Source organism: Podarcis melisellensis, assembly GCF_964234715.1.
Source record: "Podarcis melisellensis genome assembly, chromosome: 2".
Classification (NCBI taxonomy): domain Eukaryota; kingdom Metazoa; phylum Chordata; class Lepidosauria; order Squamata; family Lacertidae; genus Podarcis; species Podarcis melisellensis.
Window position 1 is genome coordinate 23,972,391 of NC_138529.1, and position 16,517 is coordinate 23,988,907.

Sequence of the window (16,517 nt, forward strand, 5' to 3'; positions counted from 1 at the left end):
TTTTATCACTCTGATTCTCTGCTGAGTTGAAGGCCAAGTTATCCTGACAAAGATCAGATGGAAAATCTGGATGTCTTCAACTGGAGGGATCAAGTCCAAGTGTCTGAGATGCTGTGTATTTCTCTCATATATGTACATCGCCATTATTTTAAATTGGCAGTGCCATCTGTATGGGTTTTGTTTCCCCCTAGCCATTTGTGTTTGGTGTTAGAAATTTGATCTTCCAGCATTTGTCAGTCGGTGGTGGTGGTAATTATATTTTATTATATCGTTGAAGCTTCTAGATGATTTACAATGTAGGGCTAAGGAATAAAAAAAATAATACGTAAATTTTAAATACATAAATGCAATAACTTCTATAAAAATATCAGCAACCCATATCTAGAAGTAAGAAAAAGCTCTCCCATACTTTGTTAAATGTTGCTACATGAAAGTAAGAAGACCTGTCCTTCTGTACAGCAGACAGGGAGAGGTTGTCTCACTTTCAGATACCTCCCATTGCTCTGAAATTCTCTCTTAGGTCAGCATGGAATATATGTATAACAGAGGCTGAGAATCCAGAGAAGCATGTGACTAATTTGGTACACCCAAGGGGCTTTCCAATCCACCCTCATGCCATATGACAAACCACTTTTGCACTGAATGCCAGGGACTTAGATACAAATACGCAAACAGTTGTTTGAGGACAGCCTACCAGCCTATCTGTTTGCTAGGGGTGACCTGGAACTTGGATTTAAGATTGCAGACAAGGAATGGAAAGCTGAGTAACAGCTGGAGGCACGTAGACACAGTGGCATAGCGGTCAGTTGCTTTCTGGTCTAAACTTGTTTTGATGTGCTTCTTGCAAAATGGTCCTTTTGTGTTGGGAAGTCAACCAATCAGGGCTCAAGCTAATGGTTGGATAAGAGTCACTGGGCAGGCATGGGGAACCCTAAACGTTGGACCCCAACTCCCATCAGCTGCAGCTAGCATGGCCTATCATTGGAGGTGATGGGAGTTGTAGTCCAGCAACATCTGCAGGGCACCCATTTCCCATCCTCTCTCCAGGGCTCATTGTTATGAGTCCATGTGATGAATTCAACACTGATGTAGCTCAGGTTGCAAGAAGGTAACGTAAGAGAACATGTCTTCCTTAATGGAGAGGTACCTGAATACTGCTGGCTATTAAGGGGAGAGCGGATGGCAATATATCTTTGCTCAAAAGTAAGCACTGTTTACTTACAGGTACATGCAACTTTTAGAGACGTTGGTGGCGCTGAGCCTCTTGGGCTTGTTGATCAGAAGGTCGACGGTTTGAATCCCCGTGATGGGATAAGCTCCCGTTGCTCTGTCCCAGCTCCTGCCAACCTAGCAGTTTGAAAGCATACCACTGCAAGTAGATAAATAGGTACTGCTGCAGAAGGAAGGTAAATGGCGTTTCCGTGAGCTCTGGTTTTCGTCACTGTGTTCCATTGTACCAGAAGTGGTTCAGTCATGCTTGCCACATAACCAGGAAAGCTGTCTGCGGACAAATAGTGGCTCCCTTGGCCTGAAAACGAAATGAGTGCCACACCCCGTAGTTTCCTTTGACTGGACTTAACTGTCCAGGGGTCCTTTACCTTTTTTTTTTAACCTATTAAGGGGAGAGATTGTATAGCTCAATGACTTTGCATGCAGATGGTTCCAGGTTTGATTAATGTCATTTCCTGTTGAAAGGCTCTTGGTTGTTGGAGCTGAGGGAAATATTTGCCTGGGATGTTGGGGCATCAGTTGGAGAAGATTGTACCAAGCTAAATGAACACATGTAGAAGGACATTTAATACATGTTCACAAGGCAAGGTTGAGCCTTGCAGTGTTGAACTAAAAGAGCAAGTACAGTGGTACCTCGGGTTACATACGCTTCAGCTTACAGACGCTTCAGGTTACAGACTCCACTAACCCAGAAATAATACCTCAGGTTAAGAACTTTGCTTCAGCATGAGAACAGAAATCGCGCGGTGGCGGTGCAGCGGCAGCAGGAGGCCCCATTAGCTAAAGTGGTACCTCAGGTTAAGAACAGTTTCAGGTTAAGAACGGAACTCCGGAACGAATTAAGTTCTTAACCCAAGGTACCACTGTAGCAATAATCTTTTAGGAATAGGTGGAAATAGGACACCACTGAATGCTTCTAATTTTGACAGTCGGGTTGTGTATGCACAGCAGTCACCAGAGGCTCCTTCATCTGCCCCATTCACACTAAAACATGTCTCTCTCATATTGGTCTCTACAGCTCTAACTCTCCAATGGTTTCACTTTACCCCCAAAGGTGCACTCTTCCATTGTCTCCCGAGACAGTTGGGTGCCAACAACAAGGTATATGCACCTTTGTACCCACACTCCCTCACACACACACAATTATGTACAAAAAGAGGCTCTTTCTACCAATTGTAGTGCATGAAATCATGATAAGAACTGCATAGGCATTTTGCAGGGAACCATAATTCCATTTCCTAATATGGCAAAACTAAACTAGCTAGGAATGGCTCCCAATCTATTCCATTTTACGTGAGGCACCTGACGCAAGGATTAAGCGCTAAAACTTTTTGATTAATGAAGATGACAAATTGATATTAAACATTATCAAAGTTTTTGTTTGGGGCCAAGAAGGGAATCATCCAGACATGTTGTAAGTTGAGCCTCACACAGTACTGTTAGGCAACGTTTTTTTGGCAGCCCCAATGGAAATTTCAGGAGCAGATGTTAATATTTTGAGATGTATGAGTTTGCAACAGCTACTTCATTTTCCAAGCAGGAGAGAAGGTTGTGGTTTTATACAGCCTTTAGGGCTTTAAAAAATTGTTAGAGGCTTGGGGAAATGAGGGCGAAGTGGCCAAGTTATGCACGCCACAGTTTCCTGTAGATGCTACCCATTTGGGTACCTAATGTGGTCTGTCTGTCAGCTTCATCTACTTCTAAAGCAAGGCTGAGGTGTACGAGCATTTGCTCATACCTGGGGAACAAGATAATAGCCACAGGCGTCTATTAATTTATAAAGATCAGTCTGAAGATGTTAGCTGTATTTTTTTTTTACAGTCCAAGAAGAATATCAGGGCTTCTGCCTGACTACACTCAGGAACCCTGCTTGAAAATAATCATCAAAATTCTGTGTCACAGTAACCCAAACCCTGTACCCTGTATTGTACAATAAGCAAATGAGCATGTTTTTGGTTTTGCATAACTTTGATGTTCCTGTTACTCTTGAACAAGGGGAAAAAACGGCTGCAGGTTATCAAAACTCAGTCCATTCCTACTTCTTACCGCATTCATCTTTGGAGAGTTAGCCAAGGTTTTTTCCAATTTTCTTTCATGCCAGTATTGGTTGCTTGTTGGGTGAGCCATCCCCTAATGTGTTTACAGGTGAACGTACAGAAAATGACCCCCCATAATAATCTGTGCACAAATATTGTGACACGTAACTGGGTAGATAGGAATATACATCCTTACGCCTCCAGGACAATCCAGTCACCCCTATTTTGAGGTTAAGCTGTGTAGACATAATAGTGTACCATTCAGGCTTAGTTACAGGCACTATCCACCCGGTTGCTATTTGTGCCAATTTCTGCATATCCCATTTGTAGCCCAGGGAAAGGTGCAATTAAAAAAAAAGTTAGGTTCCCCTCTAACCATGTCTCAGTAGTCGCCATGGCACTGTTCAATTTCTGTATATTAGCTATGTGTGAGTCTTCCTTTCATATGCTTGAGCAATGCCCAGGAAAAGCAAATATCTGTATCACTACAACCTGCCATATCTATTTGAATATTGTCTCCCAAACCTTTGTCTGCTTGGAGCTTCTACAGAGCAGAAAAGAGAATATGCAGACTGTATGTTGATCTCTGGCTTGGCAGTGGAGAATTCCTGCTCTCTGTCACTGCTGCCAGCTCTCTCTGATGGCCTTTTCCAAGGTTGGGGTCGGCTACAGTGGGCCGTTCCCCGTCTAGAACCCAACAGTAGCATTACTTAGGCTTTTCTTGCTATCCATTTCTGCCAATAACTGGAGTTTTCCTGGTGGACACTTTAGTACAGAGCTTTCCAAACTTTCTGTGACACTCTTTTTAAAAAGGTAAAGGGACCCCTGACCATTAGGTCCAGTCATGACCGACTCTGGGGTTGCAGCGCTCTTCTTGCTATACTGGCCGAGGGAGCCGGCGTACAGTTTCTGGGTCATGCATGACTAAGCTGCTTCTGGCGAACCAGAGCAGTGCACTGAAATGCTGTTTACTTTACTGCGGGAGTGGTACCTATTTATCTACTTGTACTTTGACGTGCTTTCGAACTGCTAGGTTGGCAGGAGCTGGGACCGAGCAACGGGAGCTCACCCCGTCGCAGGGATTCGAACCGCGACCTTCTGATCAGCAAGTCCTAGGCTCTGTGGTTTAACCCACAGCGCCATCCGCGTCCCGACACTCTTTTTAGATGTGCATAATTTCGTGACACAATAATGCAGTTTTATTAGTGAACCAGAGGTTAAATGAATCCCTTTCCAGCCCTGGGAGGAGCTCGGAGAGTGTTTTCATGACACACATGCACACTGCAGCCGACACACTAATGTGTCACAACACACACAGTTTGGAAAGCTCTGCTTTAGCAGGAAAGCTAAGAATGAGAGCCTCCTGTAGTTCCATGAGATGGAGAGCTGACTTGTGTCTCTGGGGATTTAATAGCTTTTCTGAACCATCTTGGACGCCCGCTTGGGTAGGAAAAACAGAATGCTCCTGGTTCAAATAATTAAATAAGAATAATAGCCAATAATGTTCTTGGACCTCTGCTTACTCCGCTCAGACATCTGTTTTCAGAGTTACTGTTCTAGTGCTGAACGGACAGCTCCAGATAACCTCTGGACCTCTCTTCCCCAAGTTTCTTTCTCTGACCCACTAATTCCTGCTAATTTTGGATTTTTGTCATTCCAGGTGACCAGAATCACATTTATTCCTATTGCTGAACGAGAGCTTGTTGTGCAATAGCAATGTTACTTTCTTTTGACATGACACATCTGTGGGGGGAATGACCCTAATAGAAGCCAGCCACCATCTATCACAGGTTTTCAGCTGCTCCATTTGCTGCGTGGGTTAACTATATAGGTTAAGAGTTTGTGTCTTTTAACTATGATGAGCATCTGGCTTCTCTGGCTACTACATCGGAACACTGTGTGTTTATTGTGCAGGAACATAGTTTTCTCAAATTTGCAGCCAAGTCCAAATGAGTGCCTGAAAAGAGCTGCTATTGCACCACCACTCATACAAGTTCAACTATATAGAATTATATAATGTTGCATTTGCCGCTTCTGAGCCCATTCACTTTTTTGCCATTGGCTAAGCTGCTGTGATGTCACAGAATGCTCACCAACATTTTAACTACTTAGATGGATCTGTTGTGGCTTAGGGTGAGTCACAGAGCTGAGGAACCCCTGAGGCAAAAATGGTGGCGGGCATTGCTTTTCACATTGCTTTGAATGGACCAATTTTAGCTCAAATAGAACTTTATTTCCTCTGCATGATAGCTCAAATTACTGGCACTGGTTTGAATACAATGAGAGAGGAGTCCTGCCAGTACAGGAACTACAGCAGTTCAGAAATAGACATGAATGGTCCAGAGTGTCAAAACGATGGATGCCCATGGAACTTTCCCAAATGTTACCGAAAGCAATAGGAAAAGGAGCAGCCAGATTCCCAATAATCTGCTCATTTCCAATGCCAACCACATGGAGGCAGCAAAACACACATTTCCATATTTTACAGAGAGGTAACGAGGCAAGAGGGATTACATTAGAGCCTGATTCAAGCAGTATTTTAATAGCAGAGGAAAGTAAAATCGTTTGGAACTGACTGGATATTGGCTTCAAGTCAAACACTTGTGCTGCTGTTAAAGATGGGGGAGGTTTGGAAAACTCTGACCTGCCGTGGAGACAGACACATCCTTCCAATATTCCCGCAGGTTAGTCAAGTAACACGAACCTACCTGCATTTCGAAAAATGTGTGAGTGTGTGGAATGCACACCTGTGGTTTCTCTGCTAGGCAATTGAGAACCTGCAATTACACCAAGTGTTCTCTTTCCCCCTCATCCATAACTGCCCTCCCATTCTTTTTCTTTTTCTTAAATAAACCACCACCAGAACATAGGAGAGAGATAATGGGGTCGTACTCCCCCTGAAAGATCAGATTGTTAATCTGGGGGTGCTCTTGGGCTGGTAAGGCAGCAACAACTGTTTCTGGACCAGGATAGAGAAGGGGGGGCAACTCCCATCTCTTGTGGGGCACAATTAGTGCCAGCACCGTCTGTTAAGAGTTTGGGTGTAATTTTCGACACCTCTCTTTCCATGGAGGCGCAGATTGCAGCTATAACAAAGGCGGCATTTTTTCATCTCCACCAAGCTAAGCAGTTGGCTCCTTACCTCTCTCGCCCTGACCTAGCCACTGTGACCCATGTGACGGTCACCTCCAGGCTTGATTATTGCATCTCGCTCTACGTGGGGCTGCCCTTGAGACTGACCCAGAAACTCCAGCAGGTGCAGAATGCTGCTGCGAAACTCCTTACGGGGTCCTCACTGCGAGTTCACATTTACCCAGTGCTATACCAGCTGCACTGGCTCCCGGTGAAGTACAGGATCAGGTTTAAGGTGCTGGTTTTAACATTTAAAGCCCCATACGGCCTAGGACCCTCGTATCTATGAGACCACCTCTCTCAGTATGTCCCACGGAGGACCTTACAGTCTTCAAACAAAAACATCTTGGAGGTCTCGGGCCACAGGGAGGTTAGGCTGGCCTCAACCAGAGCCGGGGCTTTTTCGGCTGTGGCCCCGATCTGGTGGAACACTCTGTCACAAGAGACTAGGGCCCTGTGGGACTTGACATCTTTCTGCAGGGCCTGCAACACAGAGCTGTTCCACCAAGCCTTTGGCCAAGGCACAGCCTGACCCCCTCCTTTGGTAATCCTCACAGAACTCTAGCTCAATGGTTGCCATTAATTTATTTGAACTGATTTTATAATGAATTGATTTTAGAATGCTGTATTATTTTACTGTTGTTAGCCGCTCTGAGCCCGGCTTCGTCTGGGGAGGGCGGGATATAAATAAAATTTTTTTATTATTATTTATTATAGTGTTTACCTCTGTCATCTATGCACTGGTGACTTCCAGCACAGATTATTGCAATGTGCTGCTATTGGTGGTGGTGGGAGTAATGCCCTTGAGATTGATCTGGAAGTTGCAGCTGGCGCAAAATGGGGTGGTTTGACTGCTCACTGGGTCAGGATATTGCCAACACATCACCCCACTGTTGAAAGAATGCACTGAACCACTGGGCTAAGTTGAATGTGCTGGTTTCGGTGTGTAAAGTTTGGGAGCAGCAAGGTAATCTCACCTCTTATATATACCCAGTCAATCAATGGGCTCTGCAGGTGAGGGCCGTTTGCAGACACCATCTTATCAGGAGGTCCATTCCTCATAATATAGGAATGGGATATTTTGGATTGTGGCCCTACCTTTCAGAACATCCTCCCTTTGAATACTGGGCAGGCACAGTCTCTCTTGCCTTTTTGGAGCCTACTGAAGACCTTCCTCTTTCAACAAGCCCTTTTAAACTGAGATCTTTCCAGTCTGCATCTGAGTTAGAATTATTTGAAAGGTCTTGTTATTTTTGGTTCTCTGGTTGCTGCCCTACTTCTTTGGGAGGAAGAACAGGGTATATACATTTAACAAAAGAACAAAAGAAATCATGCATTGGAAGAGAGACTGATGCAGCATCCCAACTCAAGATTTCACTTGACGCCACCCAAGTGGAGCAGCAGAATAGAATCTCAACAAGTTGTGAAAAGGGTTGCTCTGAACCTTTTGCACATGAATAGCTGTTGACTCCAAGCCTGTGGAAGGCAGAGAGGCTCACCTGTGCAGAGGTAGCAGTTTCATTTGTTTGATGCAGGATGCAGCCTTACATCACATCAGGCACACTTTTGTACTGTCTAGTCTCACTGGCCATGACTCTCTGGTCTCAGGGAGGGATGCAACTTTACCTGTTTATCAAGGATTTGTCCTGATTTGCTTGTACAAACCTTAGGCAGAGGTTAGGTTACACTGGATCTTTATTGAGCATTCATTCTGATATCTTTGCAGGGTGGTTATAAAACAACATGCATTTCTAAAAACGTGGCTCCCTTCTACGATTGGATTGAAGATTTAGACAAACTCGCAACATATGAACAACTTGCATATAAACGCAGACTTGCCATGGACAAATTCAATGATATTTCGAATCCATTCTTACAAACACTGTAATAGGTTAATATCTGGTGAAGTACAATAACAACCTTGTGAAGTATACAGTTTTAGGTTTTCTCTCCTCCACCCTTTATTTTCCCTTCCGCACGGATTCTGTTTCTCTTTTTTATTTGCGCCTCACATTGTTTAGTGCACATATAATTATATACTTTTTGAACTTTCAATAAAGATGTTTAAAATCTAACAACAACAACTTGCATTTCTCCTGATTTTTCTTTGGGGTGTTTAATTAGTTTCTTGTTAATCACAAAATCATCTAGTCCAACCCCCTGCAATGCAGGAATCTTTCCCCCAGTATTGGACTCATTCACCCCACACAATTCATTGCATTTCCCTATTACTTTCCAAACTGCAGAAGTCCCGATTCTTTTCTTTTCTTTGTTTTGGATTTAGTGCATCAGGAAGACGGAGACCTTTAATCTACTTTAGTTGTGCAAACTTCAGTTTCCAGTCTGTGCATGTATCCTTCCTGCATAATACTGGCAAGTCTGGAGACACCAGGCATTTCTCAGCATAATTTTCCCATCTATAAAATGGGTATTAGAGTGATCATGAGAAAGACTACTAAACTTTAGGTTACGTAAATACAATCCCGGTAACAACACACACAACTTAACAGGCTGTTTTTGACTATGTGACTTCTATTTCAAACACAATTCAACATATAATTTCTCACAAAGTATAATTCTGTAGACCAACACATCATGCAAACAGAATATATCAAGAGAAAGTCCAATGGATGGTCGGGAGATAAAGTCCATTCGGTTCCTAAATTGGCATATTGGCAATAACACAATATGGTATGCTTATCTTATGATGTTCCATGTATCACTGCTTTGACAATTCTAACTTTCCTTGTATGTAGATATCGGATCAGATGGAAAACTTGAAGGTATGTCATGAGGGCAGACTCAGTCAATATAATAAAGGCAGTTCTTTTAAGTGCATGGGTGATATTCGGTGTTAGTAATTAAACCTATGTAAATCATGCAGATTATATTGATTTGCATGCATCTGTTTTGGCACATAAATTTCCCAACAGCCATGGTATAAAAGCTTTGCCTCCAAGCCCAGGAAATACTGCTTCAACACCTTCTGTTCACTCACATTTTGCCAGGCATTGCCCATGCCCTTTCAATTCTACTTTTGCAGCCTTGGGCTAGAAACTAGATTCCTTTTGAATATTATAGACAAAACGGACACTGTCAGCATCCTGTGTTATGCACCTCATGCCAGCTTCTGCACATATACAGAGAGCATGCATAGCTTCTCACTATTATTGCTATCTAAGCTGCCAGTGCAGTTAAATACTCAAAATGATCTTTAAAAGGGCAGCCAAATTTAAATCAGCGCAGGTTGAATCCACATTGGACAATGTCCATTATTTGTAAAATAATAGCATCTTGTGTTTGAGAGGCGGTTGTGATTTGGATGCCAATTCTTAGAATGTAAATCCTTTGATAGCGATCTGACTTTTAGAAGACATCTGAAGGCAGCCCTGTTTAGGGAAGCGTTTAATATTTGATGAATTATTGTATTTTAATATTTTGCTGGAAGCCGCCAGAGTGGCTGGGGAAACCCAGCCAGATGGGCGGGGTATAAATAATATATATATTATTTAGACAAATCACTACAGGGATAGCTCCCTTTGAGAAACGGGTATGTTTAAGCCGTGGCTGAAATCCAGTAGATGTAGGTGCTTTTAAACTCTTTGAAACCTATATCCCTGTTATTCATTTGTGATAATTATAAAGATCCTTTTGATATTTTCTCTAGTTGGCTGGTGACATCTAGCCATAGTAAACTGTTTTAACCTGGCCACTTTGGTGGTAAATTTATCATTTCAGTTGCTCATTAGCTGCCTTGACTGAAGCAGTGATAAGGCCCCTTCTTAAAAAAATAAGAAGACCCCATTGATCTTGGTATCTAATTTATCATTTTTAGGTTGGAATAATAATAATAATAATAATAATAATAATAATAATAATAATAACAACAACAACAACAACAACAACAACAACAACAACAATAATAATTTATTATGTATACCCCGCCCCTCTGGCTGAGTTTCCCCAGTCACTCTGGGCGGCTTCCAATTGATTGTTAAAAACAATACAGCATTGGATATTAAAAACTTCCCTAAACAGGGCTGACTTCAGATGTCTTCTAAAAGTCAGATAGTTGTTTATTTCCTTGCTATCTGAAGGGAGGGCGCCACTACCAAGAAGCCCCCTGCCTGGTTCCCTGTAACCTCACTTCTTGCAGCGAGGGAACCGCCAGAAGGCCCTCAGCGCTGGATCTCAGTGTCCAGGCTGAATTACGAGGGTGGAGACGCTACTTCAGGTATACAGGACCGAAAATAGCATTTTCTAGAAATGGGATCATCCATGAAGTTGGTTCAGAAACTTGTGCTGGCACAAGAACGTTGCTGCCTGATTTGTTGACATATTCTTCTAAATAAAAACAACTTTATTGGGTACCAGATTGAGTTTCCAAGATCAGTTGAAGGTCTAGCCTATGAAGCCCTAGAATGAGGTGAGAAACCTCAGGCCTGGTGACCAAATGTGCCCCTATGTGCCTCTCTATATGTAGAGCAGATATGTGGAACCTATTGTCCTCCAATGTCCTTTTCATCATCCCTGGCTAGGACTGATAAGAGTTGAAGTCCTACAACATCTGAAGGACAGATTTCCCACTTCTGGTGGGGGCAATAATAGCGAATTAGATGGACTAACGATCTGACTATGTATAAGGCAACTTCCCATGTTCCTGTTTTTCATCTGCTAATGTTAACAGTGTATGCAAATAATTTTAAAAAGGACATATTAGTTCCAGTGTCTTATGCATGTATTCCTACATGCGGATACACCCAGGGTGAAATAAAAAAAGGGAGCACTCTAAACGTACAGTGCACAATGGAATATGCTGAGTAGTTTTTCCATTGTCCAGAGTAATTCAAGTTGGCATGAAGGAATTTATTAAGCAAATGCAGGCAGCCATCTCAAAGCAAACACACAAGCCTTGTAGGTGGCAAATTGACAAAAGTTCAGGCCGGCAAAACAAAGCCGATATATTCAACTTTTGCGCTTTGACTTATTAGAAACGACATAACTTAAAACACTGTCTGGAAAAAGGCTTGTAACTGATACCAACTTCGCTGCATTGGGATTATCTTCAAGTGATCTTGAAAACTAAATAATTTTTATTATTATTTAAAAAAATACGTATAAAGAGTCTCTCCAGAAAGAAAATAGCACGAGCGTGTGCAACTTGGTATCCCCAGAGGAAGGATTAAAGCTTAAAACATGGGAAAGAAGAAGTCCAGCTGGAATAATATGCCGCAGTCATCTGCTCAGATTGCTAGCGCTGGGAAAATGTTTGAAGCTGATTTCAAATAGGGATGCCATAGATGGTAAAACAGCTGCCAGATCACTGAGACCTACGGGAGGCAGCTGTCAAACTGTAGCAAGCTCTTCAGCCTTCCAGTTGATGGCCAGACATTACCACATCACTCAGCAGAGTTTCCTGTCCAATATTAAGCACAACACACACACATACACCCCACTACCTGAAGGTGGGATTTAAAGCAGACAGCCAGATTTCCATCAGAGATATTAGAGTTTCATATTTTGCACCATCCGTGGTCTCCTTGGATGTCCCTAAGCAAATATGTCTCTCAAGCTAAGCTTCCCATCAGGAAAATGGGAATAATGATGACTACATGGTTGTTTTCAGGATGAGATGGTATTCATCATAAAGCACTTTGCATATTCCCCCCCTTCAGTAATTTTTATGAAGTTTATAGGAGAAAACAAAACAAAAAATAAATACAACTATCACAACAAAGTACATGAGTACCACATAATTCAAGAAAGTATAATGAAAGTACTTGTGCGTAGCAAATAATCCATCACGTTGAGATTTACATTTTTGTCATCCGTTACAGAGGCACTTCGGATTCTTGAAAAGCAATGAATGAATACTTGAAAAGCAACATATACATGGCAAGCCATAATAACTCCATGGGGAGCATCCTTGGATTTGTGTGTGTTTGGTAGGCAATTGCATTCTTGTAGGCTGTGCTTTGTACAAATCACATTTCGTTCTTACAGAAGGAAGGTGGTTTAACTTACAAAGAGAGGAAGTGATGGGTTCATGAAAGGCAATAGTTTCTTTGTCACCAGTGCAGCCTTTGCAAAGCTTCTCACGTTGCCAGATATCTCCAAAATATCCCAGTGATCTATAATTACAAATAATTGATCTGCATTTTGCTTAACATCTGGGATGGAGAGGCTTTGACTTGCCAGATGTTGCCAGAGTCTGGCTCCCATCAACCCAACCCAGCAGGGCTAATAGTCAGGAATGATTGGGATTATAGTTCAGTACCACATAAGGATCACAAGCTCCCCAACACCACTTTACATAGTAACATAACAAGGGGTCCTTGCCAGAGACCCTTGCAATCTGTATTTCAACAAAGAGGGGGAGACAATAGGAATGATGCTATTGATAGTATTTAATTGTGGGTCTCAGGATTGCACATGGTGTGTTTTTCTTTTAACCTATTATTTCAATGACTATACAAAAGCCACAAAATTCAATCTATTTTCATTGGTACAAAATTCCATTCCCGTAAGGTTTTGTCACCACCCACTTCCAATCAGGTAGGTTTGTGTGATCTCAGCAGAGGAGATGGAATCATTCGGGGTGGGGGAGATCATTTTAAAATGTGACTGTGCAATAGTCATGGAAAATATGTGCTGTTTGCACCCTGTCCATATGGCATGCAATTACAATGGCTTCCCAGGACTTTGGGCCTAAAAATATATTCTCCATGACAGGAGCAGATAGCTAAATTTAGAGCCTCACCCAGCTTCTGTTGATTCACCTCTGACCTGCAGTCCTTATTTAGCTGGACCTGGTAGCATATTATATAGTAAGGTCTAAGGAAAACAGTTGCCCTTTCCTGCAGCTCCCATAACTTTAGACTACATTCAGAGAAATATTTACCATTCATCCCTGAACTTGTAACATTGTGCTCTTTAAGTGTGGTTGTGTTTTAAAGAGTTATACTGTATTATAGGCTTGGGTAGGAGATAAAGTTAATACTGGAAAGCATATCAGAGGATGTTTTTAATGTTTTAAGAGCCAATTCACTTAACTGGTTTGCTCCTTGTTACTTTATTCTAGTATTCTTATTTTATTGTTGTTAGCCGCCCTGAGCCCGGCTTTGGCTGGGGAGGACGGGATATAAATAAATTATTATTATTATTATTATTGCCATGAAACAGTCACCTAAATTGAAATCAAATGAGAATGTGATGCTTCCACCACAGGCTTAATCGTCCAAAGGGTTTTGATTGAACCCAAAAGAGTTTGAATAAAGTCTTGCAGACATGTCTGGTCATATCTGGATTCTGCATAAAAGTTACCCAGGGGAAAAAAAAGTGTATTTTCACTTTCTTAATCTTTGGCTACATGTTTTCCCCTGAATTATGCCTGTGGTGAAGGAATTGTGTCAGACAGAACTCTCAGGATAATTTCACAATGGTCAAAACTTTAGCAAATCGTTCTTAAGGTCAAGGAACTATACACTGTCTGTGGAAGCAGGGTCAAAAAATATCGCTGTCAATGAACAGGCTGTAGCAGTAATATTTTAATGATGGTAAAAATGTCCATTCAACAAATAAGTTGGGTGAATGGCATTGCTTGCTAACAGTTTTCAATGCATTTCCTGAAATCAACGGCTAAGTATATGTTGCCCTAAGCACTAAGAACAACTACAATTGAAATCTTGTTAAAGGTGAGAATTTGCATAATTCCTTTTGTCTGTACAATAGATTACAGTCTACAACCTCAGCTATCTTTGATGTAGGCTTAACATGCAAATCAGAACCTTTAAAAATATTATGAATGAATTTTGTAAAATGATAAATTTAATTGAAATGATTTTTTTCGCTGATACATTCTGCACTTTTAAGGCAAATTCATGTGCAACATACATTTGGATTCTCTTACAGAAATGTTAGATTGCCATCAAATGAGACAAAGCATCTTTCCTTCCCTGTAAGGGAATGCTTGGCTTACTTAACAGGATACAATGTCCTGTTGGAATCATAACAAATGTTTGGCTCTGGCTTAATTCCAAGTTGGGCCCCTGGGACATTTGACGTAAATGCCTGCCTTGCAAAGGATATACAGAACAACAGTCTCTGGAAGTTCTGCAGCCACCCAATAGTCAAAGCCCGATCCTTCTGTTTGTTTGGGCATTATATTCTAGCCCAGGCATAGGCAAACTCGGCCCTCCAGATGTTTTGGGACTACAACTCCCATCATCCCTGACCACTGGTCCTGTTAGCTAGGGATCATGGGAGTTGTAGTCCCAAAACATCTGGCGGGCCGAGTTTGCCTATGCCTGTTCTAGCCAGAGGTAGCCAACCAAATGCCTTTCAAATTGTGTTGGACTCCAACTCCCATCAGACCCAGCCAGCATGGCCAGTGTTCAGGAATGATGGAAGCTAAAGTCCAGCAACATCTAGAGGGGACAATTTGGTATCCCTTTTCCTGGCTGTTCATGGAAGCTTATTATTATAACTTTCATTTATATATTGAAAACATGAGGAGCTGCATCATGAGAAGTCATGCAGCTGAAAGGAACAACAAGAAAACAAGACTGCAGATATGAATGGGACTGATTCCCCCTCTGGGGCATTTTCCATGTGGGAACTGTAAATTCTGTAAAATGGACCCATAAAGCAACTGAATCTGACAATGCAGTTAATAACTGGGAGGTGATGGAGTAACAGGTCTGCAAGGATTTCATGTAGGGTTGCCATATTGAGTTGAAAATCCAGAATCGACATTTTTCCCAACTCTTTCCACAAATCGAATCAAGTTTCTTCTAAGCCTAAGTTCCAGATTCAGGTAGGTAGTCGTGTTGGTCTGACGCAGTGGAAATATATATATATAAAATTCCAGTGGCACCTTAGAGACCAACTAAGTATGTTCTTGGTATGAGCTTTCTCTAAGTGGCCACTGGACAATTTTTTATTTTTTTTTTAGGTTTCTAAGCATGAGTCTTTAGGAGGCTAAGTCTGGAGATGATGTCCAAATTATATATATATATAAAGCAAGAGTATCTGTCTCACTTCCCACACAGAGCACCTTGGAAACCCCCCACCACACAAAGCATAGTGTCAGGTTTTTGTTCATGTTAAATTACTCTTAATTATATTTGCCAGAAAATAAAAAGGTAAAAAGGTAAAGGGCCCCTGGACAGTTAAGTCCAGTCAAATGTGACTATGGGGTTGTGGTGCTCATCTCACTTTCAGGCTGAGGGAGACGGCGTTTGTCCACAGACAGCTTTCCGGGTCAGGTGGCCAGCATAACTAAACTGCTTCTGGTGCAACAGGACACCATGATGGAAACTAGAGCACACGGAAACGGCGTTTACCTTCCTGGCACAGTGGTACCTATTTATCTACTTGCGCTGGTGTGCTTTCAAATGGCTAGGTTGGCAGGAGCTGGGACAGAGCAACGGGAGCTCACTCCGTCACTGGGATTCGAACTGCCGACCTTCCGATCAGCAAGCCCAAGCAGCTCAGTGACCACAGCGCCACCCGCGTCCAAGAAAATGTGGTAGCCTAATCATTATGAAGAAGCAAAGCGTTTCCAATATAGCATGCTATCCGAGAGGCAGGGCACCGTGGGGTTGACTGGTGTGAGGAAATCTGTGTGCAAGACTTCTGAGCCTAATCTTGGATATGAAAACCGGTAGACAGGGAGGCATGGCCTTCCCACGAAGCAGCCTCAAATGCAGCCTTCAGTGTGAATCCGTCTTTAAATCTGGCCTTGCTGAAGTCTCTCTTTGTTCATCTGCAAGCACCTGCTTCCAGATCTCATTTCCTCTTCTGGAGTTACTCCACTCCCAGACACCTGTTCAAGATGCTACCATATTGACCCCCTATGGACATTCTGGTCTTATTTTAGTCTCCTTCCACCTCTGCTTGTGTTGTTAAAAGCCCCCTCCCCTCTTCCAGCAAAGCTGAGACATATTTTTAGATGCATGTCACCTTGTTTTCCCCGCCATCACCTCTTGACCTGCAAGGTCTGGAAATAAGCTCCAATTTCCATCTAGCTGAGAAAGTTGCGTCTTCCTTCCTTCCTGCTGCCGTGAAAAGCTGTGCATTGAGCTGAATGAAGGACAATTTTATGCATCACTTGGGCTT